The following is a 26,968-nucleotide window of genomic DNA, read 5'->3' as shown; positions in this document are numbered from 1 at the left end:
CATGAGCAGGTGGTTGCATATTTGGATGAGGGCCGTTTCAGTGCTGTGGTGTTTCCTGAAGCCAGACTGGAATGGGTCATAACTGTTGTTTTGTAGGATTTTGGCTTCTAGCTGGAGGTAAACAGCTTTTTCAATTAGCTTGCCCAGAAAGGGAAGGTTAGAGACAGGTCTGTAGCTGGTCATTGCATCTGGGTCCAGGGAGGGTTTTTTGAGGAGAGGCCTGATGATTGCTTCCTTCAGTAAAGCAGGAAATATCCCTGATTTTAAGGAACAGTTAACAATTTTTAGGAATACCGGTACGAACAGGTCGGGGCAGTTCAACATGAACTGTGTTGGGCCAGGATCTAGGTCACAGGTAGTTAGGCGGACGTGAAGGAGGATGCTTGATGCTTGATGTGACTTCTTCATCAATTTCTTTGAAGAATAAAGATTTTCTATTCTATTCTATCACTCCCTGTCACTATCTGTCAACGCTATTTTTTTTAATCTCCCCCCCTGCCCACTGCCCCCTCCTGATCACCCCCCACCCCTCAGATTCTCCCCAGACCCCCCCCCAGACCTCCCCCCCCCCTGTGTACTGTATGCATCTATCCCCCCTGATCACCTGTCAATCACCTGTCAATCACCTGTCAATCACCCATCAATCACCCCCTGTCACTGCCACCCATCAATCAGCCCCTAACCTGCCCCTTGCGGGCAATCTGATCACCCACCCACACCAATAGATCGCCCGCAGATCCGACATCAGATCACCACCCAAACGCAGTGTTTACATCTATTCTCTCCTCTAAACACCCACTAATTACCCATCAATCACCCATCAATCACCCCCTATCACCACCTGTCACTGTTACCCATCAGATCAGACCCTAATCTGCCCCTTGCGGGCACCCAATCACCCGCCTACACGCTCAGATTGCCCTCAGACCCCCCCTTATCAATTCGCCAGTGCAATATTTACATCTGTTCTTCCCTGTAATAACCCACTGATCACCTGTCAATCACCTGTCAATCACCCATCAATCACTCCCTGTCACTGCCACCCATCAATCACCCCCTGTCACTGCCACCCATCAATCAGCCCCTAACCTGCCCCTTGCGGGCAATCTGATCACCCACCCACACCAATAGATCGCCCGCAGATCCGACATCAGATCACCACCCAAGCGCAGTGTTTACATCTATTCTCTCCTCTAAACACACACTAATTACCCATCAATCACCCATCAATCACCCCCTATCACCACCTGTCACTGTTACCCATCAGATCAGACCCTAATCTGCCCCTTGCGGGCACCCAATCACCCGCCTACACGCTCAGATTGCCCTCAGACCCCCCCTTATCAATTGCCAGTGCATTAGTTACATCTGTTCATCCCTGTAATAACCCACTGATCACCTGTCAATCACCTGTCAATCACCCATCAATCACCCCCTGTCACTGCCACCCATCAATCACCCCCTGTCACTGCCACCCATCAATCAGCCCCTAACCTGCCCCTTGCGGGCAATCTGATCACCCACCCACACCAATAGATCGCCCGCAGATCCGACATCAGATCACCACCCAAGCGCAGTGTTTACATCTATTCTCTCCTCTAAACACCCACTAATTACCCATCAATCACCCATCAATCACCCCCTATCACCACCTGTCACTGTTACCCATCAGATCAGACCCTAATCTGCCCCTTGCGGGCACCCAATCACCCGCCTACACGCTCAGATTGCCCTCAGACCCCCCTTATCAATTCGCCAGTGCATTAGTTACATCTGTTCTTCCCTGTAATAACCCACTGATCACCTGTCAATCACCTGTCAATCACCCCCTGTCACTGCCACCCATCAATCACCCCCTGGCACTGCCACCCATCAATCACCCCCTGTCACTGCCACTCATCAATCAGCCCCTAACCTGCCCCTTGCAGGGCAATCTGATCACCCACCCACACCAATAGTTCGCCCGCAGATCCGACGTCAGATCACCTCCCAAGGGCAGTGTTTATATCTGTTCTCTACCCTAAACACCCACTAATTACCCATCAATCACCCCCTGTCACTGCTACCTATCAGATTAGACCCCTATCTGCCCCTAGGGCACTCAATCACCCGCCCACACCCTCAGAATGCCCTCAGGCCCCAGCCCTGATCACCTCGCCAGTGCATTGCTTGCATCTATTCCCCCCTCTAATCACACCTTGAGACACCCATCAATCACCTCCTGTCACCCCCTAGCACACCTACCCATCAGATCAGGCCCTAATTTGCCCCGTGTGGGCTCCTGATCACTCGGCCAAACCCTCAGATCCCCCTCAGACCCCCTTCCGATCACCTCCCCAGTGCATTGATTGCATCTATTTTCCCATCTAACCACCCCCTGAGACACCCATCAATCACCTCCTGTCACCCCCCTAGCACTCCTATCCATCAGATCAGGCCCAATACAACCTGTCATCTAAAAGGCCACCCTGCATATGACCGGTTCCACAAAATTCGCCCCCTCATAGACCACCTGTCATCAAAATTTGCAGATGCTTATACCCCTGAACAGTCATTTTGAGACATTTGGTTTCCAGACTACTCACGGTTTTGGGCCCGTAAAATGCCAGGGCGGTATAGGAACCCCAGAAATGGACCCCATTTTAGAAAAAAGACACCCCAATGTATTCTGTTAGGTGTATGACGAGTTCATAGAAGATTTTATTTTTTGTCAAAAGTTAGCGGAAATTGATTTTTGTTTTTTTTAACAAAGTGTCATTTTTCACTAACTTGTGACAAAAAATAAAATCTTCTATGAACTCGCCATCCACCTAACGGAATACCTTGGGGTGTCTTCTTTCTAAAATGGGGTCACTTGTGGGGTTCCTATACTGCCCTGGCATTTTAGGGGCCCTAAACCGTGAGGAGTAGTCTAGAAAACAAATGCCTCAAAATGACCTGTGATTAGGACGTTGGGCCCCTTAGCGCACCTAGGCTGCAAAAAAGTGTCACACATGTGGTATCGCCGTACTCAGGAGAAGTAGTATACTGTGTTTTGGGGTGTATTTTTACACATACCCATGCTAGGTGGGAGAAATCTCTCTGTAAATGGACAATTGTGTGTAAAAAAAAATCAAACAATTGTCATTTACAGAGGTATTTCTCCCACCCAGCATGGGTATGTGTAAAAATACACCCCAAAACACATTATACTACATCTCCCGAGTACGGCGATACCACATGATTGGCAATTTTTTGCAGCCTAACTGCGCTAAGGGGCCCAAAGTCCAATGAGTACCTTTAGGATTTCACAGGTCATTTTTGTTTCAAGACTACTCCTCACGGTTTAGGGCCCCTAAAATGCCAGGGCAGTATAGGAACCCCACAAATGACCCCATTCTAGAAAGAAGACACCCAAACGTATTCCGTTAGGAGTATGGTGAGTTCATAGAAGATTTTATTTTTTGTCACAAGTTAGCGGAAAATGACACTTTGTGAAAAAAAACAATAAAATCAATTTCCGCTAACTTGTGACAAAAAAATAAAAACTTCTATGAACTCACCATACTCCTAACGGAATACCTTGGGGTGTCTTCTTTCTAAAATGGGGTCATTTGTGGGGTTCCTATACTGCCCTGGCATTTTAGGGGCCCTAAACCGTGAGGAGTAGTCTTGAAACAAAAATGACCTGTGAAATCCTAAAGGTACTCATTGGACTTTGGGCCCTTTAGCGCAGTTAGGGTGCAAAAAAGTGCCACACATGTGATATCGCCGTACTCGGGAGAAGTAGTACAATGTGTTTTGGGGTGTATTTTTACACATACCCATGCTGGGTGGGAGAAATACTGCTGTAAATGGACAATTGTGTGTAAAAAAAATCAAAAGATTGTCATTTACAGAGGTGTTTCTCCCACCCAGCATGGGTATGTGTAAAAATACACCCCAAAACACATTGTACTACTTCTCCCGAGTACGGCGATACCACATGTGTGGCACTTTTTTGCACCCTAACTGCGCTAAAGGGCCCAAAGTCCAATGAGTACCTTTAGGATTTCACAGGTCATTTTGAGAAATTTCGTTTCAAGACTACTCCTCACGGTTTAGGGCCCCTAAAATGCCAGGGCAGTATAGGAACCCCACAAATGACCCCATTTTAGAAAGAAGACACCCCAAGGTATTCCGTTAGTAGTATGGCGAGTTCATAGAAGATTTTATTTTTTGTCACAAGTTAGCGGAAATTGATTTTAATTGTGTTTTTTCACAAAGTGTCATTTTCCGCTAACTTGTGACAAAAAATAAAATCTTCTATGAACTCACCATACTCCTAACAGAATACCTTGGGGTGTCTTCTTTCTAAAATGGGGTCATTTGTGGGGTTCCTATACTGCCCTGGCATTTTAGGGGCCCTAAACCGTGAGGAGTAGTCTTGAAACGAAATTTCTCAAAATGACCTGTGAAATCCTAAAGGTACTCATTGGACTTTGGGCCCTTTAGCGCAGTTAGGGTGCAAAAAAGTGCCACACATGTGGTATCGCCGTACTCAGGAGAAGTAGTATAATGTGTTTTGGGGTGTATTTTTACACATACCCATGCTGAGTGGGAGAAAGATCTCTGTAAATGGACAATTGTGTGTAAAAAAAATTAACAAATTGTCATTTACAGAGATATTTCTCCCACCCAGCATGGGTATGTGTAAAAATACACCCCAAAACACATTATACTACTTCTCCTGAGTACGGCAATACCACATGTGTGGCACTTTTTTGCAGCCTAACTGCGCTAAGGGGTTCAAAGTCCAATGAGCACCTTTAGGCTTTACAGGGGTGCTTACAATTTAGCACCCCCCAAAATGTCAGGACAGTAAACACACCCCACAAATGACCCCATTTTGGAAAGTAGACCCTTCAAGGTATTCAGAGAGGGGCATGGTGAGTCCGTGGCAGATTTCATTTTTTTTTGTCGCAAGTTAGAAGAAATGGAAACTTTTTTTTTTTTTTTCACAAAGTGTCATTTTCCGCTTACTTGTGACAAAAAATAATATCTTCTATGAACTCACTATGCCTCTCATTGAATACTTTGGGATGTCTTCTTTCCAAAATGGGGTCATTTGGGGGGTATTTATACTATCCTGGAATTCTAGCCCCTCATGAGACATGACAGGGGGTCAGAAAAGTCATAGATGCTTGAAAATGGGAAAATTCACTTTTTGCACCATAGTTTGTAAACGCTATAACTTTTACCCAAACCAATAAATATACACTGAATGGGTTTTTTTTAATCAAAAACATGTTTGTCCACATTTTTCGCGCTGCATGTATACAGAAATTTTACTTTATTTGAAAACTGTCAGCACAGAAAGTTAAAAAAATCATTTTTTTGCCAAAATTCATGTCTTTTTTGATGAATATAATAAAAAGTAAAAATCGCAGGAGCAATCAAATAGCACCAAAAGAAAGCTTTATTAGTGAGAAGAAAAGGAGCCAAAATTCATTTAGGTGGTAGGTTGTATGAGCGAGCAATAAACCGTGAAAGCTGCAGTGGTCTGAATGGAAAAAAAGTGGCCGGTCCTTAAGGGGTAGAAAGCCCTAGGTCCTCAAGTGGTTAAAAGTCATTTATTTATAATCTGTCATTTATTTATAATGTGTTCATAAACCGAGATTAGCCTTAAAATGCACCAGAAATATTTTTTTAAAATCCTGCATGTCAGTGATATAACACTTTAGAATTCACTAGGTGTCGCTTCTGCATCAAAGCAACATGAACAAATATTCATATACTGTACTGACACTGATGAGCTTTGCTGTTTCTGGTATATTCCTGACCCTCCAGTGACCACACTCAGACCGGACAATGGGATTCTGACTCACCAAGTGTCATGCTGAAGAGATGCCCCAGCTATACAAATCTAGGAAATGTATTGCTTGTGTACAAATATGGCTCCAGCAGTGATGAGAACCTTAGGTGCCCACTGAGTCATTATAGTCTGTTTTTCCCTTTCAAGATGAGTTCATACAAGATACTTTGTAAGTGTAACATGTTGTCAAGCACTTGCTTCCGGTATTAAGCTAAGTCCAAACACAATACAAATGTCTTTTGCAGCGAGGCAGCAACAAAAGACAGACGATTTTAGCGTGCGATTTTGAATGACAGTTCGCTATAAACATACACACACGACAACATACTGACTGATCAGACAACGGAAGTGGTCTGCCACTGACTCCTGGATGATCACCACCTGAGGATCTCATCTTGGTATGTGTCTATCTATCTATCTATCTATCTATCTATTTATCTATCTATCTATCTATCTATCTATCTATCTATCTATCTATCTATCTATCTATCTATCTATCTATCTATCTATCTATCTATCTATACAGTACACCTTGAATAGAGGGCACATAAGGATCCAGTTCTCCTGCCCAGGCTCATTCAGAGTTTCCCTTTCTTACTGAGCACAGGGAGAAAGCTATCCTCAATGATGTTGCTATCTCATTAATAGGTTTGATTGTACAACAGTATCACATCCTTTTGGTCCTGTTTGCACACTGGAAAATATGTGAGTTAATCACCCATACAGGCTTAGGCCTGCAAAGCGCAATTGCTAGCGATTTGTGATAGCGTTTTGCAAGCGATTTTGGGAGCGATTTCCCTGCTCCTATACAATTCATTAGAATGGAAACGGTCCCAAAATGCTGCATGTCCTTTTTTAGATTTTCTTAATTCAATCACTCTAGTGGAATCTATCCAATCCACTTTCAATTGGCAGAGCATTTAGCGGAATCGCTAGCCATTTAAAGCGCTCCCTAAATGCTCCAGAAAAACGCTCTAGTGGGTTTCAGCCCTAGAACTATGTATAGCCTTTTGTTGTCTGTGAAGAAAAATATTAGTATGTAAAACATGAAAGAATTATTAAAGGATTGTATTTATTCCCAAAAAAATGTGTATAAAAGGGCAACATAAAAGGAACATATTTGAATTTGTCACAAAACAGTTTGCTTTAACATAACTGTACATTTGACTGCATATTGTATATAACTGAATTTTCCATGCAAGAATTTCTTACCAGTTTTGGCTCACATAGTGATATTTCACTGGACAAGCTGCTGAATATGCCTGTCTGAAAAGGAAATTAAACATTCATAAATATATTTTACATATTTTAATGCAGATAAAGTTGCATTTTACTAGTTTTACCATTCAGATAAGGATAAAACTCAAAGCTGCTTTTAATCAATATAATAACACGGCTTCAAGGTGGATAAAAATCAAATCTGTTGCATATTACTCTTTCAGTTTGGTTCAAACAGAAACACATAACAGCAGTAATAAAATCTTGGCATTCTAACTAATGGCCTGATCATAGCACCAGCCAATCACAGCCAGGGAAGGGCCATGGATTCTTTAAAGGATTCATCACTTTTGTTGTTTGATATGTGGCTATGATATGTCATAGGCGGGATCCACACTTCTCTATCAGTTTTCTGCATCAGTCTTGCTGCATGAGTTGTCTGACAGTGCAGCATTGCTGTAAGTTGTTTTTCTGCATGAGAAAAAGTCATTCAAGTGTGAACTAGCCCATTGAATAACATTAGTTCTCAGATTTCCTGTGCAGAAAATGCGCAGAAAATCTGAAAAGTGTGGGCAGGCCCTAAGTGTCTTAGGGCCCGATCCAAGTCACTTTTCTCATTAGTTTTCTTCTAGGAGAATCATTTTCTGTCTAAAATAACTTTTGAACTCTGCAGGTGAAAAAGTAAAGTAGGTGAAAAAAGTAAAGTCAAAATATTCATATTTTCTTGCGTGCTGGTGGCTTAAAAGCATAACATTATTTAGTATAATGTAAAAAATATCATCTAGGAGAAAACTTGAATTGGATCGGGGGCCCTAAGGGTCCTTTTACACTTAATCAGTTGCTCTCAGTTAAAACGGAAAGAAAACTGATTTTCAAAGTATGTCCCATGTTTTTCTATGGCCTCTTTTACACTTAACGCTTTTTAACTGAAATCTTCTTCCCAATGCACTGCTATGGAAAAAACGCGTACCAACGCGCACTAACGCATACTAATGCACACTAACGGATACCAACTGATTAAGTGTAAAAGAGGCCTAAGTGTCTTGATATGTCTTGTGAACCTTGGTCATAGTTAGATCTGGTACTCACTCTCTTATGCTGGGAATACACGGTTCGTTTCTGCCATGCGTTTCTGCCGCTCGATTCAGCTCTGGATTCTTATCTTCCTCTCGTTTTTCTTTTTACCATTCACTTCTATCAGAAAACGAGCGGCCAAAGAATTGAAAGAGAGATCGGACATGTCGGAAATTATCTATCGAACCATCTTATCAGCTTAAAAACGAACTGTGTATTCCCAGGATAAGTCCTAGAACTATTGCCATTTGTATGAAGCAATATGGCTTTATACTGATGTGCGCGTGGTGTTTGTGCCCTTGTGAGAATAGTTTTGATGCCCTATCTTGCTCCATGGCAGGAGCTTTATGATATGTGCTTCGAACGTTCACACAGGTTAAGTCATAGTACGCTTTTGCTTGTGGCATTTTACAAATTACTTGCCCACTTTTAGGACATACATGAATCTAAAGCAGCATCTTCAAGGTGAATGCAAAAACATAAAATGATGCACATTTTTTGTTAACTAATACCTCAGACTTTCAATTAGCTGTAGGGATGGTAGCTGTATCTTTAAGTGAATGTATTTAGTGTTCGTTGTGTGTCTCTGTGAATGAGTTTGTGAAAGGTTTATCACTCTTGGGCCTGGTGCACACCAAAAACCGCTAGCAGATCCGCAAAATGCTAGCAGATTTTGAAACGCTTTTTCTTATTTTTCTGCAGCGTTTCAGCTAGCGTTTTGCGGTTTTGTGTAGCGTTTTTGGTGTAGTAGATTTCATGTATTGTTACAGTAAAGCTGTTACTGAACAGCTACTGTAACAAAAAACGCCTGGCAAACCGCTCTGAAGTGCCGTTTTTCAGAGCGGTTTGCGGTTTTCCTATACTTAACATTGAGGCAGAAACGCATCCGCAATCCAAAATCTGCTGCAGCCCGGGAGTATGCGTTTCTGCAAAACGCCACCCGCTCTGGTGTGCACCACCCCATTGAAATGCATTACCCTAGCAGATCCGCACCCGCAAGCAGATCGCAAACCGCAGCGGAAACGCTCCGGTGTGCACTAGGCCTTGCAGAGGACACCTACAGCCATATTTATGGTGTCAGGCGCCCTGTTACTCCTTGATAGCCAGACATAAGACCAGGCATTTGATTTAGGAGTCATTCAGAATGTGGCTTTCTAACTAATTAGATTACTAGTGATAATGCAATTCAACACCATATTTTACCCTCATTTTGCTCATTAATGTATAGTGAATTTCTTAGTTTGGATTATGTGTGGATGACCTGCTAGTTGGAAATCAGGGGTAGAACCCACAGTGCATTGGTATGATTTGCAGATTGTTAAACAATCTGCCATATTTGGTTAAAATGCAGATCATGGATGGTATTATGGGCTTCAGCTGTAAAATAAGAAGTCTAGTTATATTATGTAATAAGCATATAGTATGTAGCTCAGACTTTTGTTTATTTTGGTACGTCAACTGCTAAATGTACAGTACATTAACCTGATCTTTTTCACATGCACTGTATATCTAAAATCATTACAATGATAACAATGATATTCCCTACAACACAACAGGCACACCAGGTTAGGTTGCACATGTCCTGCAACCCCTATAAAATATTTTATTGTGTAATAAGGCAGGGACATCGTTAACAAAGAACTCAACTTATCTTATATTTCTACTGTGGTCTAGGGCCAATTTTCTGGGGGACTAGTCAACATAACTATATATTTTGGGGATGTGAAAAGACACTGGAATACCCAGAGGAAGCCCACACAACCATTGGGAGAACATACAGACTTCATGCAGATAGTGTCCTGGCCTTAAACCCAGGTCTAATCCGCCCATAAGGCGGGGTGAGGCGGGTTCCTCAGGCGGCAAATTCGGGGGGCACCCATCTGGCCGTGGGTGGGGGGCGCCGAGCTGGAGGTGGTAGCGAGCAGGAAGGGAGTACTGGGCACAGTTGCGGGGAGGAGGTCGCCCCCCTCCCCCACCTGAGTCCCCCGATCTGGGCTCCCTCTCCGGCTATTAAATGCAGCAGCGAGTGTATATTGTCAGGCAGTGGGCGAGGATGACTCACCTCTTCCGTGTTCCTGCGTGCGTTCCACTTTTATCCCTTCCTGCAATTCCGCCCACTGTAAGTGGATGGCACTGCAGCAAGTGACGAGAGTGGAACGCACACTGCAACGCAGAAGAGGTGAGTCATCCCTGCCCACTGCCTGACAATATACACTCTCTGCTGCATTTAATAGCCGGAGAGGGAGTGCAGATCGGGGGACTCGGGGTGAGGCAGGAAGGGTCTGACCCCACTCCCCGCCATTGTGCCCAATACCCCCTTCCTTCTCCTCTTCTTATGAAAGATCCTCTGGATTAATGCCTTGCCTGGACTGGCAAAAGAGCATGGTCATCCAGGGAGAAGGGGCGGAGAGAGAACAGGAGCTTGAAACTTGCAGCATTCCTAATTTAGGGGAACAGTGAGGAAACATACCCTATTCTAGGGAAACAATGAGGTTTGGTCAAGGATGTCTTACTAGTCCAATCAGTATTGCCCAAGTACAGTCAGGCCAAGGTGCTGAGGAAAGCCTTGCTCCTCTCCTGGCTTTTTCAAGCTGAGACCAGACCTAGATGGTGTTAATCTTAAACCTTGTGTGGCCAAGGGGGTAGATCAGGGCCAGAATATAGCTTGTGCACATTGGCCCCCAATCGCCTTGAAAGTTTCAGTAGCGCTTCATTGTGCGCTATGCCATTGGCTCTCCTCCCTACTCTTTAGCAAAAGATTGTGTTGCTAGCCTACAGGCTAGAAACGTGCCTATATAGCATCGGGACTCAAACTGTCATCTGAGGAATTGAGTCCCAATGCCCACAGTCTTCATACGTGTGTATGAGGCTTTATTACTCATGGCCACAATCTACAGATGTGCTGATGTTCAAATTCAGTTACTGAGGGAGATGGTTTCTCTCTTCAGTTAAATGCAAAGTTGGTTTTACCATCACAATGAAATGAAAACGTCTTTATTATCTATTTTATTTGTTTCCTGCATTTAAACAGCATTGCACAAGGGTTATATTAGAAAACCAGTCACCTCAACAACTGTCCCTCAACAGGGCTCAAACTCTAAAGCTACGTACCCACAATTTTACAGGTGATTTTTCTGAGCGTCAAACGATTGTTTCCGGGATTTTGTGGCATGGGTAAGTGTGCGCGATTAAGCGAACTGGCATTTTGCAACACGTGACAATTTCGACTGTCACGCCAGATCAGATCTTTGCGATCTGTGACGGATCCTGTCTAAAGTGCTGTGATTGCTTCAACTCTTGTTCAGGACTGTCGTGTGCAAACATAAACAAGAGAGGATGCTTATTACTCCTTGCAGACTATGGACTCGATTCACAAAGCGGTAATAACCCAGTTATCACGCCTAAAAGACTTTAGGCGTGATAACCATTGCACCACGCTGGTGAAAAGCCCCTTATCACGCCTAAACTCAGTTTAGGCGTGATAATTTTAGGTGTGATAAGTTTAGGCGTGATAAGTTTAGATAAGTTTAGATCGCGCGCAAAGTCCTGCGCGCAAAGCAGCGCCATTGAACTCTATGTGACGTTTCGCGCGCACCAGACTTTGCTAGCGCAAAACTTTAGATTAGCTGTGTACTGCGGTGCTAACCCAGTTGGTGCTATAGTTATCACGTCTAATCTTATCACACCTAAACTTATCACGCCTAAACTGACTTTAGGCGTGATAAGGGGCTTTTCACCAGCGTGCTAACTGTTAGCACGCTTTTGTGAATCAAGCCCTATGTCATTGATGCGTTTCAAAACCAGATCCCTGCAAGGCAAGAGTGCTATCCTTGTTTAGCATTATTTATTACCCTTTTCAAAATACAGTTTTCAATTTCCTCTCCACAAATTCTGCATAGAATACCGTAACTAAGGCTCCAGTTTGTGTAACATTTGGCTTTTGTGTAGTGTTTATGAGACTCCGCAGTAGCAACAACATTGATAGACCTCTATAAACAAGCTTTGTGTTAATTTTCACCAGCCTTATTACCTTGCGCCCCCTAGTGTTTTTTGCAAAAATTTCACTGAAACAATTATTACAGAGTCATAGGACATAAGGTTCCCCAGGACTGGAATCACCAGAAGACTTAAGTGTTCCTAAAAACCTGGCCTGCATTTGCAAACCTCACATAGATCCTACTGGAACATAGAAAAGGCTGTTGGGATGTGAGCAATATATGAGCAAATAGCAATCATAACAGGCCTTCACCAGGGTTATTTTTTGAAAAAAACAGCCAGGAACCATTTTGCCTTCCTTAAACAGAAGGTATTTGCAAATAGTAAAGGGACACTGTAGGGGGGCCAGGGGAAAATTAGTTGAATTTACCTGGGGCTTCTAATAGTCCCCCACAGACATCCTGTGCCCGCACAGCCACTCCCCAATGATCCGGCCCCGCCTCTGGTTCACTTCTGGAATTTCAGACTTTAAAGTCTGAAAACCACTGCGCCTGCGTTGCCGTGTCCTCACTCCCGCTGATGGCACCAGGAGCGTACTGTGCAGGCCCAGTATGGTCTGTGCCTGCGCTGTGCACTCCTGGTGACATCAGAGGAAGCGAGGACAAGGCAACGCAGGCGCAGTGGTTTTCAGACTTTAAAGTCTGAAATTCCAGAAGTGAACTGGAGGCGGGGCCGGAGCATTAGTGAGTGGCTGCACGGGCACAGGATGCCTGCGGGGGACCATTAGAAGCCCTGGGTATCTTCAACTAATTTTCCCCCGACCCCCCTACAGTATCCCTTTAAGTTTTACATGAGCAAGATGCTATTTCAATAAAGCATCGCTGAAGGTCAGTGACTGAATGTGTACATTATACCTTTATATTCCTAAAAATCTAGGCAGGGGCGTAGCATAAGGGGTTGCAGAGGTTGCGACTGCATCGGGGCCCTTGGGCCAGAGGGGCCCCGAAGGGCCCTCCCTCAACTACAGTTTTAGCTCTCTATTGGTCCTGTGCTCATAATAATCACTGAAGCCAGGCATGTATCCAGAACGCTGGCTTATAGCATAGTTATGGTCTATTAATTCTACAAACAATGCACACCAATATGCAGACAGCTGCTCCAGGCTGTTTTAGCCTTTATCAATGCAAGGTACATAAATGTTTACATAGTAAGTCATGAAGAATCAAAACTTTAAGCATTTTTCAAGAGGGCTAAAAGTAACCAAAACACCCCACCCACCCCAATGAAAAAGCTATGCCAACTACAGCTTTGCTTTCCTATAACAGAAAACATTCAGCTTTGCATGAGCAAGATCATGAACTGATCCGAGTGGAATACATAAAGAACAAATGGACTGTAGCACACCTTTTAATTTTAGAGCCCTATAATGCCTAAGCTTAACCTCTCATCTCCTCTCCCCCCCCCCCCCCCCCACACACACACACAAAAATAAATAGCGGCTATGGGAGGGAATTTGGGTGCCCACAATAAATAGGGGGCACCTGTTATTGTTGCCATATTTTGTGGCCCAATTGCAAACATAGTACATGCTGCAATTTGCTTTTGTTTGCAATCGTGTTCAATGAATGAGACCACATGCAAATCACCAGGCATATGCAGTGCTAGGTAATTGCTTTACGATCTCCCCATTTCAAAACTTCCCGTGGTTTGTTTTTTTCCCCACGCAATCGCAGCCCAAAAATCGCAGTGAAATGCGCACTCGAAAATACATAACAATTACGATAACAAAAGTCACAAAATTTGTATTGAACTGATAGAGTCTAAATACACTGAAATATTTGTGTGATGGAACAAATAAAAAGCAATAGTTCACGTAAATTTTTATAACTGCCTTATTGCATTTTTTGCAGCTGTGCACATGGCAAAATCCACATCACTAACAGGTTGAGGACAACAGAGATCCCAGCCATAACCATGACTTTCTAGTGACTGGCAGCCAATGGATTAGCTTTCAGGTGATACAGTTATGGCTACTATCTTAATTGCACCCATCCCATTAATGATGCAGCAGAGCTTATCACCTGGAGAGTCCTCTCTGCTGCACCTGTAAATTCTTTTATTCATACTTCAAAAAGTAAGCATTTCTACAACGTAATTTGAAATACTTTGTTTATATAACTGCATCTCTAAGAAATGCAATTTTACAAAAACATGTCTGAACCAGGGGCTTCTACAATTCCACAACATTGTAAGAATAAATGGCAAACATAATTTTAACTCACTAACCTTGCATAAATGACACCAAATATCAAGCCTTGGGGTTTTAGAGCTGCCATTGATTGCAGTGGCAGTGGCTGGACACAGTAGACCTGGGTTCAAATATGGCTCTTCCTGTTCAGTAAGCCAGCACATATTCAGTAAGGAGACTTTGGGCTAGACTCAGTGGAGTAGCTAAGGAGCTGTGGGCCCTGATGCAAGTTTTACAATGGGGCCATCCAAACACTCTATACATAAAAATTGATACAGCACACCAAAACCTGCCAATGGCAACTACAGTGTCAGAGGGGCAAGAAGGGGATGGGGAATAGTTTGTTGATGATTACCACTATGCAAAATATCTATAGGTGTGATAATTATGAGCACAGGACCAATAGAGAGCTAATACTGAAGTTGAGGGATGTCCCTTCGGGGCCCCTCTGGCCGAGGGTCCCGATGCGGTCGCTACCTCTGCACCCCCTATTGCTACACCCCTGGCTAGACTCCCTAACATTGCTGCTACCTACTGAGCGCCCCTTCGTGGCTGGAGCTTAACTACTTCCCGACCGCCGTATAGACAAATGGCGGCCGGGAAGCTGACGCCGCAAGGACCGCCGTATAGACAAAATGCGGCGGTCCTTGTATGGGCGTGGGCGGAGCGATCGCGTCATCCGTGACGCGATCCTCCGCCGGGAGTCGGAAGCCTGGCATTTTGCCTCTGCTCGCCGGCCACTTAGCAGAGCCGGCGAGCGGAGGAATCCGTAACAATGGCCAATCAGAATGTATAAGGCACTTTGTTAAGTAAACAAAGTGCCTTATACGTGCTTCCTCCTCGCCTCGTGGTCTCATTGTTGCAGAGACCACTAGCGAGGAGGAAGCACTTTGTGAGTATTACAGCACACACGTTTTTTTTTGCCTACAGCCCCCCTGATCTCCCACCCCAGGCCTCATACCCCCCCTGATCACCCCAGCAGACCCCTGCCAGCACCCTTGCACCCCTTTAAAAACCCCAACCCCCCCACCTATCACTAACTTTAAACGCTATCCCCTGCGTTAGGTCCCTAACTGCCTCCTAGTCACCCCTGATCCCCCCCCCTACCTTTAGATCACCCCCAGACTCCATCCCAGACTACCCCCCTGTATACTGTATACATCTGTATACAGCTACCTTACCCTCTGATCCCCCTCTGATCCCCCTCTGATCACCTGTCTATCACCTGTCCATCACCCCTTGGCACCCCCACCCATCAGAGCAGACCCTAACTGCCCCGCGGGGGTAACCGATCACCTGCCCAGGCCCTCGATTGCCCTCATACCCCCCTTCTGATTACATCCCCTGCTCTTTGTTTACATCTGTCCTCCCCAGCAATCACTAACTGATCTGCGATCAGTAACCCCCTGTGTCTGCCTCTCATCAGATCAGGACTCAGTTTGCCCCGTGCAGGCTCCTGATCAACCCCCCACTCCCTCAAATCGCCCTCAGACCCCCCCCCCCTAATCACCGTCCAAGTGCATTGTTTTTGACTGTGCTGCGCTTGTATTCGATTGTGCTGCGCTTGTATTTGATTGTCCCGTGATCTGCTTCGATTGTCCCGTGATTGTTTGATTGCCTGAGACCCCACTTCCCACCACACCCAACCCCACCCTCCCCCCCCCCCCCCCCACCACACCCAACCCCACCCTCCCCCCACCACCTCCAACCACCACCTTCCGAGTGCATCAGATTTGCTTGTGCTGTGATTGGAGTCGATTGTGCTGTAATTGTATTTGATTGTCCCGTGATCGGCTTCGATTGCCCCGTGATTGTTTGATTGCCTGAGACCCCACTTCCCGCCACACCCAATCCCACCCTCCCCCCATCACCTTCCGAGTGCATCAGATTTGATTGGGCTGTGATTGGAGTCGATTGTGCTGTAATTGTATTTGATTGTCCCGTGATCGGCTTCGATTGCCCCGTGATTGTTTGATTGCCTGAGACCCCACTTCCTGCCACACCCAATCCCACCCTCCCCCCATCACCTTCCGAGTGCATCAGATCTGCTTGTGCTGTGATTGGAGTCGATTGTGCTGTAATTGGATTTGATTGTCCCGTGATTGTTTGATTGCCTCTGAGACCCCACTTCCCACCAACCCCAATACCTCTCAAATACTCCCTTTTTGCTAGGTAGGTGCTCTTTTTTTCTGGGTAGTCTCGGAGGAAAACCCCATAAATTTAGCAATCCAAAATGGCAAGAAGGGGGCTTTCCGATGACGAGGTATACAGGTATATGGACCAGTCGGATGAGTTCTTTTGGGAAGAATCATCCGTCGAATCTTCCGGGTCCAATTTTGAACCTGTAGAAAGCAGTGGTTCCCTGACCGATACTGATGACGAGGCTATGGTCCCGGCTACAGCCAGGCGTACCAGACCCCAAGTCGTTAGACCGCAGGTGGCGCAGGATCCGCCTCAAGGGCAGCAGGGTGGTGCTAGCGCTGTTGATAGTTTTCTTGGTGAGGCAGGCACCAGCAGCGCAGCATCTCCTGGACTTAGTGCCAGTGCTTCCGTAGACCCTGACGAAGTGGTGAGCGTCAGCATGGAAGTGGAAACTGGTACGGTGGCAAGTGCAGTAGTACCCCCGTCGCAGCCACCAAGAAGAAGACGGGCCCGTAGTACCCATAGACTCCCAGAGGTGCTGGCACAACCAGATTGGCAATCCCCTGATTCCGCCGCACCCGTAGTGCCCCCTTTCACCGCCCAGTCTGGAGTCCAGGTGGCGACAGCTCATCTAGGAACGGCCCTAGACTTTTTGCAGCTGTTCATCACCCAGGTTCTCCTGGACTTAATTGTGGTTGAGACCAATCGTAAAGCCACACAATTCATCACCGAGCACCCGGAGAGCATGTATGCCCAGCCTTTCGGGTGGAAACCAGTCCAAGTTTCCGACATTAAAATCTTTTTGGCCCTTATCCTTCACTTGGGACTAATGAAACAAAATGTATTGCGGTCGTATTGGTCTACGAACCCAGTACATCATGTTCCCTTGTACCCTGCTGCCATGTCCAGGACACGATTTGAGTCCATCCTGCGCTTCCTGCACTTCAACGACGACGAAACCTGTCTTGAAAGGGGAGACCCTGCTTATGACCGGCTCCACAAAATTCGGCCCCTCATAGACCACCTGTCCTCAACATTTGCAGATGCTTATATCCCTGAACAGAACATCTGCGTAGACGAGTCCCTCTTACGCTTTACCGGGCGCCTTGGCATCAAACAGTACATCCCAAGCAAGCGCGCCCGGTATGGGGTGAAACTGTATAAGCTCTGTGAAAGGGCCACAGGCTATACATGTCGTTTTAGGGTCTATGAGGGAAAAGACTCAAAATTGGAGCCGGTCGGATGCCCTGACTACCTGGGGAGCAGTGGAAAGGTTGTGTGGGACTTGGTGTCACCCTTGTTCCGGAAGGGGTACCATCTTTTTGTGGACAATTATTACACAAGTGTGGCCCTCTTTCAGCACTTAAAGTTAGAAGGAATCCGATGCTGTGGCACTGCGCGGCCTAGTCGCCAGGGCTTCCCCCAACGGCTCGTTACCACCAGACTTCAACGGGGGCAGAGGGCCGCCTTGCGTACTGAAGACCTGCTCGCGGTGAAATGGAAGGACAAGAGGGACGTTTACTTTCTGTCCACCATTCACACAGACACGACTGTCCAAATTCAACGGGCAACTAAGGTCATTGAAAAGCCCCTTGTCGTCCACGAATATAATGTCAACATGGGAGGGGTGGACTTCAATGACCAGAGGTTAGCGCCCTATTTAGTTACCCGGAAAACAAGACGCTGGTATAAGAAAGTGTCTTTTTATCTGATTCAATTGGCAGTTTACAACAGCTTTGTTCTCTACAGTAAGGCTGGGAGAACTGGATCTTTCCTCCAATTTCAGGAACAGATCATTCTGGACATCCTGTATCCAGGAGGTGCCAGGCCCCCCCCCCCAGATGCAACTAGCCGACTGCATGGTAGGCATTACGCCTATCAGATTCCGTGTGCCCCAGGTCAACGCATCCGAAGAAAACGTTGTCGTGTCTGCAGCAGGACTGGAAGAAGGAATGACACCAGTTTTTATTGTCCCCGCTGTCCTGACCAGCCTGGCCTATGCGTAGGGCCGTGTTTTGAGAGGTACCACGAGCAGGTACACTATTAGAACCTAGGGAACTCCAGACACAGGAGTAGGCACACACTCAGTGGTCTTTTGCACATTGTCGCAGGGAGAGGAGAGGTAAGCTTGAAGACCAAACGGGTAAGCATAAAAGTGGGAAGAAGGATCGGTTTCCATGCTTGATATTGCTGATCTGTCCTGGATTGGCGATATAAGACGGCATGTTTGAATTTCCCTTGAGTGTGGACACCCCCGGTTTATATGTGATTTGGGCCGATGATGATGCTTTAATGCCACACAGAGTCATCTCTATTGGCAGGCATATTGCTGTATCCTACAGGCATAATGCTGTATACTAAAGTTCTGAGGCCCAGTCACATAAGTTGGTGGCTCACCCTGAGTGCAGGGTGGCACGGGGTGTCTCTCTCCTGAGGTTATCACTGCCATTGATGTGGAGGAAGATCTGCCATTGATGGGGAGCAAGGTATGTTTGCCGTTCATTTTTCCTTTCAGCCCAGAGTGCATTACTTGTATACCCAATATAAGGAGTATAGCAGAAACTCCTAATACTGGCCATACATGTAATGATTGCAGAGACCCTAAAATGCCAGGACAGACTCCACAAATGACCCCATTTTGGAAAGAGGACACCCTAAAGTATTATGTGAGGTGCACAGTGAGTTCATAAAAGATTTTAATTTTTGTCACAAGTTAGCAGAATTTTTTTTTTTATTTTTTTTTAACAAAGTGTCATTTTCCGTTAACTTGTGACAAAAAATAAAATTTTCAATGACCTCACCATTACCCTCATGGAATACCTTGTTGTGTATTCTTTCCAAAATGGGGTCATTTGTGGGGTTTGTTAACTGTCCTGGCAAGTGGGCGGGGTGCTAAATTGTGAGCACCCCTGTAAAGCCTAAAGGTACTCATTGGACTCTGGGCCCCTTAGAGCAGTTAGGGTGCAAAAAAGTGCCACACGTGGTATTGCCGTACTCGGGAGAAGTAGTACAATGTGTTTTGGGGTGTATTTTTACACATACCCATGCTGGGTGGGAGAAATACCTCTGTAAATGACAATCTTTTGATTTTTTTACGCACAATTGTCCATTTACAGAGTTATTTCTCCCACCCAGCATGGGTATGTGTAAAAATACACCCCAAAACACATTGTACTACTTCTCCCGAGTACGGCGATACCACATGTGTGGCACTTTTTTGCACCCTAACTGCGCTAAAGGGCCCAAAGTCCAATGAGCACCTTTAGGATTTCACAGGTCATTTTGCGGAATTTGATTTCCAGACTCCTCCTCACGGCTTAGGGCCCCTAAAATGCCAGGGCAGTATAGGAACCCCACAAATGACCCCATTTTAGAAAGAAGACACCCCAAGGTATTCCGTTAGGAGTATGGTGAGTTCATAGAAGATTTTATTTTTTGTCGAAAGTTAGCGGAAAATAGATTTTTAATGTTTTTTTCACAAAGTGTCATTTTCCACTAACTTGTGACAAAAAATAAAATCTTCTATGAACTCACCATACTCCTAACGGAATACCTTGGGGTGTCTTCTTTCTAAAATGGGGTCATTTGTGGGGTTCCTATACTGCCCTGGCATTTTAGGGGCCCTAAACCGTGAGGAGTAGTCTGGAAATCAAATTCCGCAAAATGACCTGTGAAAGCCTAAAGGTGCTCATTGGACTTTGGGCCCTTTAGCGCAGTTAGGGTGCAAAAAAGTGCCACACATGTGGTATCGCCGTACTCGGGAGAAGTAGTACAATGTGTTTTGGGGTGAATTTTTACACATACCCATGCTGGGTGGGAGAAATATCTCTGTAAATGGACAATTGTGTGTAAAAAAATCAAAAGATTGTCATTTACAGAGTTATTTCTCCCACCCAGCATGGGTATGTGTAAAAATACACCCCAAAACACATTGTACTACTTCTCCCGAGTACGGCGATACCACATGTGTGGCACTTTTTTGCACCCTAACTGCGCTAAAGGGCCCAAAGTCCAATGAGCACCTTTAGGATTTCACAGGTCATTTTGCGGAATTTGATTTCCAGACTCCTCCTCACGGCTTAGGGCCCCTAAAATGCCAGGGCAGTATAGGAACCCCACAAATGACCCCATTTTAGAAAGAAGACACCCCAAGGTATTCCGTTAGGAGTATGGTGAGTTCATAGAAGATTTTATTTTTTGTCGAAAGTTAGCGGAAAATAGATTTTTAATGTTTTTTTCACAAAGTGTCATTTTCCACTAACTTGTGACAAAAAATAAAATCTTCTATGAACTCACCATACTCCTAACGGAATACCTTGGGGTGTCTTCTTTCTAAAATGGGGTCATTTGTGGGGTTCCTATACTGCCCTGGCATTTTAGGGGCCCTAAACCGTGAGGAGTAGTCTGGAAATCAAATTCCGCAAAATGACCTGTGAAATCCTAAAGGTACTCATTGGACTTTGGGCCCCTTAGCGTACTTGGGGTGCAAAAAAGTGCCACACATGTGGTACCGCCGTACTCGGGAGAAGTAGTATAATGTGTTTTGGGGTGTATTTTTACACATACCCATGCTGGGTGGGAGAAATAACTCTGTAAATGGACAATTGTGTGTAAAAAAAATCAAAACATTGTCATTTACAGAGATATTTCTCCCACCCAGCATGGGTATGTGTAAAAATACACCCCAAAACACATTATACTACTTCTCCTGAGTACGGCAATACCACATGTGTGGCACTTTTTTGCAGCCTAACTGCGCTAAGGGGCCCAAAGTCCAATGAGCACCTTTAGGCTTTACAGGGGTGCTTACAATTTAGCACCCCCCAAAATGTCAGGACAGTAAACACACCCCACAAATGACCCCATTTTGGAAAGTAGACCCTTCAAGGTATTCAGAGAGGGGCATGGTGAGTCCGTGGCAGATTTCATTTTTTTTTGTCGCAAGTTAGAAGAAATGGAAACTTTTTTTTTTTTTTTTTTTTTTGTCACAAAGTGTCATTTTCCGCTTACTTGTGACAAAAAATAATATCTTCTATGAACTCACTATGCCTCTCAGTGAATACTTTGGGATGTCTTCTTTCCAAAATGGGGTCATTTGGGGGGTATTTATACTATCCTGGAATTCTAGCCCCTCATGAAACATGACAGGGGGTCAGAAAAGTCATAGATGCTTGAAAATGGGAAAATTCACTTTTGGCACCATAGTTTGTAAACGCTATAACTTTTACCCAAACCAATAAATATACGCTGAATGGGTTTTTTTTTATCAAAAACATGTTTGTCCACATTTTTCGCGCTGCATGTATACAGAAATTTTACTTTATTTGAAAACTGTCAGCACAGAAAGTTAAAAAAATCATTTTTTTGCCAAAATTCATGTCTTTTTTGCTGAATATAATAAAAAGTAAAAATCGCAGGAGCAATCAAATTGCACCAAAAGAAAGCTTTATTAGTGACAAGAAAAGGAGCCAAAATTCATTTAGGTGGTAGGTTGTATGAGCGAGCAATAAACCATGAAAGCTGCAGTGGTCTGAATGGAAAAAAAGTGGCCGGTCCTTAAGGGGTAGAAAGCCCTAGGTCCTCAAGTGGTTAAACGCTTTGAGCCCGCCAGGAGAAAAGCGCAATATAAAGCTTATTTGTCTTGTATTGTCATTCACTCAGCTAGTGCAGGTGTACAAAATAAGCAGCAGTTGTAGGTACACTATGTACCTAATTACTTGTGCAAGAAGAGGATATAGTTCTTTGTACTAAAACCTAGTGCAACACTGAGAACAGATCCAGATAAAAAAAGAAGTGAATGTGAACTTACAGTTAGAACTTACAGTTAACATGACTACAAATGGAAATGGAAACATCATTTTAAATCACATTGAATATTAAGACACAAACATACAATTGTGCTGTACTGACATATTTTTATAACCACCTTTTAGCAAGATTAGGGATTACACTTTAGGACTACGGAGTAGATTCTCTATTGCCCAGTAAGGCTGCGCTAACATTCTGTTAAATAAATTACCACAAGTTATTGCACCTCACTGGACACTTTATTGATTATTGCAGATAAAGCAGAAAGTCTTGTGACAGATATGTGCAAATATGGATATTTGTCTGAAGGGAGACAATGACAGATTACGCACTTGTCTAAAGTAGTTCCTATTAAGGGTATGCTTGCAGGGTTTATGTCTTGGAGCATGGCAGAAGAAATGTGGAAGCAAACTCCAAAAGAGAGGTGATGTTTGTGAGAAGTCCTGAAAGCAAAAGTAAAAGAATGTGAAAGAGGTGGAGGATAGAAGGGTTCCATACACAGAACAACGTTTGCAGGTAAGAGGGTGTGGATGAAATGTATGAAGAGCTTTTTGTTACAAGTTTGAACAGGACCCTGGCTCTGGGACAGTATTTCTGTAATAATGTACCCTATTCCTACTCCCGATTTTAGGGATCTGATGTATGAATAAATGTAGCTATCTACTAACAAAACTGTGTGTGCTTTACTTACCTTTATGTACAGGCTCTAAGGACCCGAGCCCACTAACGCATGTGTGTCCGCTTTTGTCCACTTTTCAGCATCTGTAACATTGATGTGTTGCTGAAAAGCGGACAGAAGTGTACATACATGCATTAGTGGGCTCAGGCCCTGAATGACAACTATGCTTATAAAAGAAAAGGGGCACTGAAAGAAAGCACCAGTGGGAATGAAGATGAAAACACATCTATAGCTCATTAATTGTTCTTAGTTTATGTCATGAGAAGCCAAAAACCTTCATGCTAAATTGTGTCTCTTTTCTCATCTCAGAAAGTTGTTACGTACATAACATATCATGTAAATGCTCCAAATGGCTCCATTCAAGTTAAGAAAAAAACATACTCATGAAATAATTATAACCGATGTTTAACTCTAGAGATAACACTGTATGAGGGCAGTTTCATTAAAGATCCTGCTGGCATGCCAAGCAGATCCACCAATCACTGTAATCCCAGAGGCTCCACAACAGCCGTGGCTGAGGTTCATCCAGGTTTATGGAAGCTGATCAGGGATGCAGAATCCTCTCTCTACATGAGAAAGCTCTAAATAGATGTGTCAAGTAGATTAATTTGAAGACAGGTAAAAAAAAAAAAAAAAAACACTGCAGCATTAGGAGACTGTAATGAAAATAGCACATGCACTGTGGTTTTGCTTTCTGCTCATTAATCCTTACAAAGATTTACTTTTGTAATAACATCAGTACTGAGCCTATACTTATTGCTCACAGTGGTTTTTTCTAGATAGTCACATTCATGACAATGCTATTACTGTATTTCTGTATGTATCTCAAACTCACTTGGGTGTCCCACTGAACATAATACACTTCTTTAGCACCTATTCAAGCTCGCACATCTACATTGCATCACTCATTGCCGTTTATTTTACTTTTCTATCTAGCTGAATATAATTTATTGTTATCTTAATGCCTGATGGTTTATTCATAGACACAAGTTTTATTTTTTCTTAAACAGTCCAGGTAACAAAATATTTTAAAGAGACTCTGTAACAAAAATTTTAGCATTATTTCTCCTATCCTACAAGTTCCTAAGGCTGCTCCATTGTGCCCTGGCTTACTGTAGCACTTTCTACTTGCACCGCCTCTGTAATAAATCAGCTTATCTTTCCCCTGTCGGACTTGTCGCCTGTGTCTGGAAGGCTGCCAGCTCTTCAGTACTGTGAGCAGGTTAACCCCTTCCACGCCCCTCCAGTGCTCGTGTGATGTTTTATTCCTTGCAAACAACCTCCCTGCTCTCACTGTCAGCTTGTCTGCTATCTGTGAGGCTGATAAACACAGACTGATAAACTGAACAAAGAATAGCTAGCTGAGGAGGAAGCTGCCTGTCAGGCTGACACCAGTGCAGAGTCAAGACACATGCTTGTCATGCTTCATTGACACATAGCTCTTTCAAAACTTGCACATAACCTCTGGAGACTGAATTCAATGTGTAACTCACTGAATTATCTGTGTACTCACTGTGTATTAACTGAATTCACTGCTCTGCTGATGTACTTCCTGTTTTGGTGGCCATCTTTTCTGTTTACAAAACAGTTTATAAAACTGTTTTTTTTACCCTCTTTATTAAGCTGAGAGCAGCGAAAATATTACAGAGGGGGCTAGGAGATGACCCCAAACAGGCAGGGATGTTTGTTTATACTTCATTTTGTGAATACAGATTCTCTTTAAGATTTCTACTAGGCATTGCATATGTAGTTCTAGTGTGCTTAAAAAATCTGCTTCCAATCTAGAAAATAATATCTACTAAACATTACTGGAAAGTATGTGTGAAGTACACATAGTGTACAATGATAAAGTATCACCTGCTTTGCCGTGGGGTATTACATTACTGCCAATGCTGGATTAAGATGAAATGGGGTTGGGCATAGTTATGTCAGAGGAACAATGGACTCAATGCTTAGATTCATTATCCAGAGGTAGCTTATATTTTTTCAACCTGGAACCCTCTCAACATTTACTTCATAGAGCTTACCTAGAACCAGTTAGAATCCATAAATTGGATCCTGCTCGTTCTGATAGATACTTTCGTGGATGCCAGGATAAAGGTACTACCCTCCATGTCTGGTGGACCTGTCCATTTGTGCAAGGAGTGTGCAAGGAGGTGGGGGAGCAGCAGGGGGTGCGGCCAGGGAGAGAGAGCTGCCCAATGGCAGCTCTGGAGACCCTGCAGGAAGGCCCTTCGTGGGCGTTTTGAACAGGGAATCCCTCTCCCTGTGTTTACCTCGAGATAGCAGGCAAACCTGATTGGCTGTTTAGGCTCTTCCCCCTTTTTTGAATTTGCACCCCAGTCACCCAACGACTGTAGCAGGCTTGAGGCCTCTGCCATTAACAGTGTAAGAATGGCTGCAATTTAAATATTCCCCTAGAAAATCAATAGATGAATTTTTTTTAATTCCAGTCATCCAGTGACCAAGTGTGCCAAGTTTGAGAACCCTGCGATTTACAGTTTACGAATGGCTGCAGTCTACATTTTCCCATTTAAAATGAATACAGTAGCTGAAATTTACTTAGCTGTTTTATACTCAGCCCACTTTCCCTGAAAGTGTGCCAAAGTTGGGGGCTCTGGCTTTATTACTGTGAGAATGGCAAACCTTCTAAAATTTCCCGTTGACTACAATGCTTGAAACCTGATTGGATGTTTGTTGTTACGCCCTGGTGTGCCGGGGGGGTATGGGGGACCCCAGAACATATCTTCCCAGGTAATAAGAGATGTGTATACCAAGTTTTACCAAGTTGAAATTGGTTAAGACCACATACATCCGATTTTATATATATAGAATATTGATTTATCTAGCGCCAGCATCTTCTGTGGCACTGTATTACAGAATACAATACAAACAATACAGTTACAGTTAACAGTACAATACAAAGGTAGATTACAGCTTGTGCAGTGAACAAATCAACACACAGATCCTTACATAATGGTGGAAGATATGCACCGACATTACACAGCATTAAGAGACAAAAGGGAAAGAGAGCACTTAGATATAGTTACATAGTTATTTGGGTGGAAAAAAAGACATACGTCCATCCAGTTCAACCACAAAACAAAGTACAACACCAGCCTGCTCCCTCATATATCCCTGTTGATCCAGAGGAAGATGAAAAACCCTTGCAAGGCATGGCCCAATTAGCAGCCCCATAAGGGAAAAACTTCCTTCCCAACTCCAGATGGCAATCAGATAAAATCCCTGGATCAACACCATTGGGCATTACCTAATAATTATAGCCATGGATGTCTTTCAATGCAAGGAAAGCGTCTAAGCCCCTTTTAAATGCAAATATAGAATTTGCCAATACTACTTCCTGTGGCAATGCATTTCACATCTTAATCACTTTTACTGTAAAGAACCCTTTCCTAAATAAATGGCTAAAATGTTTTTCCTCCATGCGCAGATCATGTCCTCTAGGTCTTTGTGAAGGCCTAGGGACAAAAAGCTTATCTGCCAAGCTTTTATATTGCCCTCTAATGTTTTTATGCATGACAATCGGCCTTAAAGTCTAGATAGGACAATAGGTGAAGGGAAGCTGTGTATGAGATGCCAACATGGTGGTCAGTTGCCAGAGTGTCCTAGGAAAAAGAGTATGCTTGCCTGATAAGTGTGGGCAAGTGGAGGATGTGTTGAGGAAGGGTGTTCCAGTGGAGGGGAAAGGATCGAGAGAAGTCTTGTAGATGGGAGTGAGAAGAGGTGACCAGAGAGGAAGACAGGAGAACATTGTTAGTAAAGCAGAGATAGTGTGTAGGGTGTTATCTGGAAATACATTTATTTAGAGCTAGGTTGTAAAGTGGTAAAGTGCCAGCTTAACCGGTTTGGGGCTGGCTGTAGTTAAGGGGTCAGAGAAAAATGGCGCATAGTGCTGATGTTTAAAAATGGCGCTGCATTGAAAACATAACCTTAGCGTTATTTAGCAATATCAGTGTTTAATCATGTCGCACAGATGAAAAAACAATTGAAAGGTTAAATTGTCAAGCAG

The 26,968-nt window shown here is 44.1% G+C and overlaps 1 protein-coding gene across 1 annotated transcript in view; it reads right to left on the bottom strand.

The window, feature by feature from the left end:
* The window catches only part of RASGEF1B (RasGEF domain family member 1B), a 274,935-nt gene that overhangs the window by 238,828 nt on the left and 9,139 nt on the right, over positions 1-26,968 (bottom strand). The window contains exon 2 of the mRNA XM_068271137.1: positions 7,046-7,099. The gene's annotated coding sequence lies outside the window, so the exon portion shown is untranslated. The remainder of the gene's footprint in view (positions 1-7,045; positions 7,100-26,968) is intronic.

This window comes from Hyperolius riggenbachi, chromosome 1, assembly GCF_040937935.1.
Source record: "Hyperolius riggenbachi isolate aHypRig1 chromosome 1, aHypRig1.pri, whole genome shotgun sequence".
Taxonomy (NCBI): domain Eukaryota; kingdom Metazoa; phylum Chordata; class Amphibia; order Anura; family Hyperoliidae; genus Hyperolius; species Hyperolius riggenbachi.
Note: the sequence above shows the minus strand (reverse complement) of the source record. Positions and strands in the feature narration are given on the sequence as shown.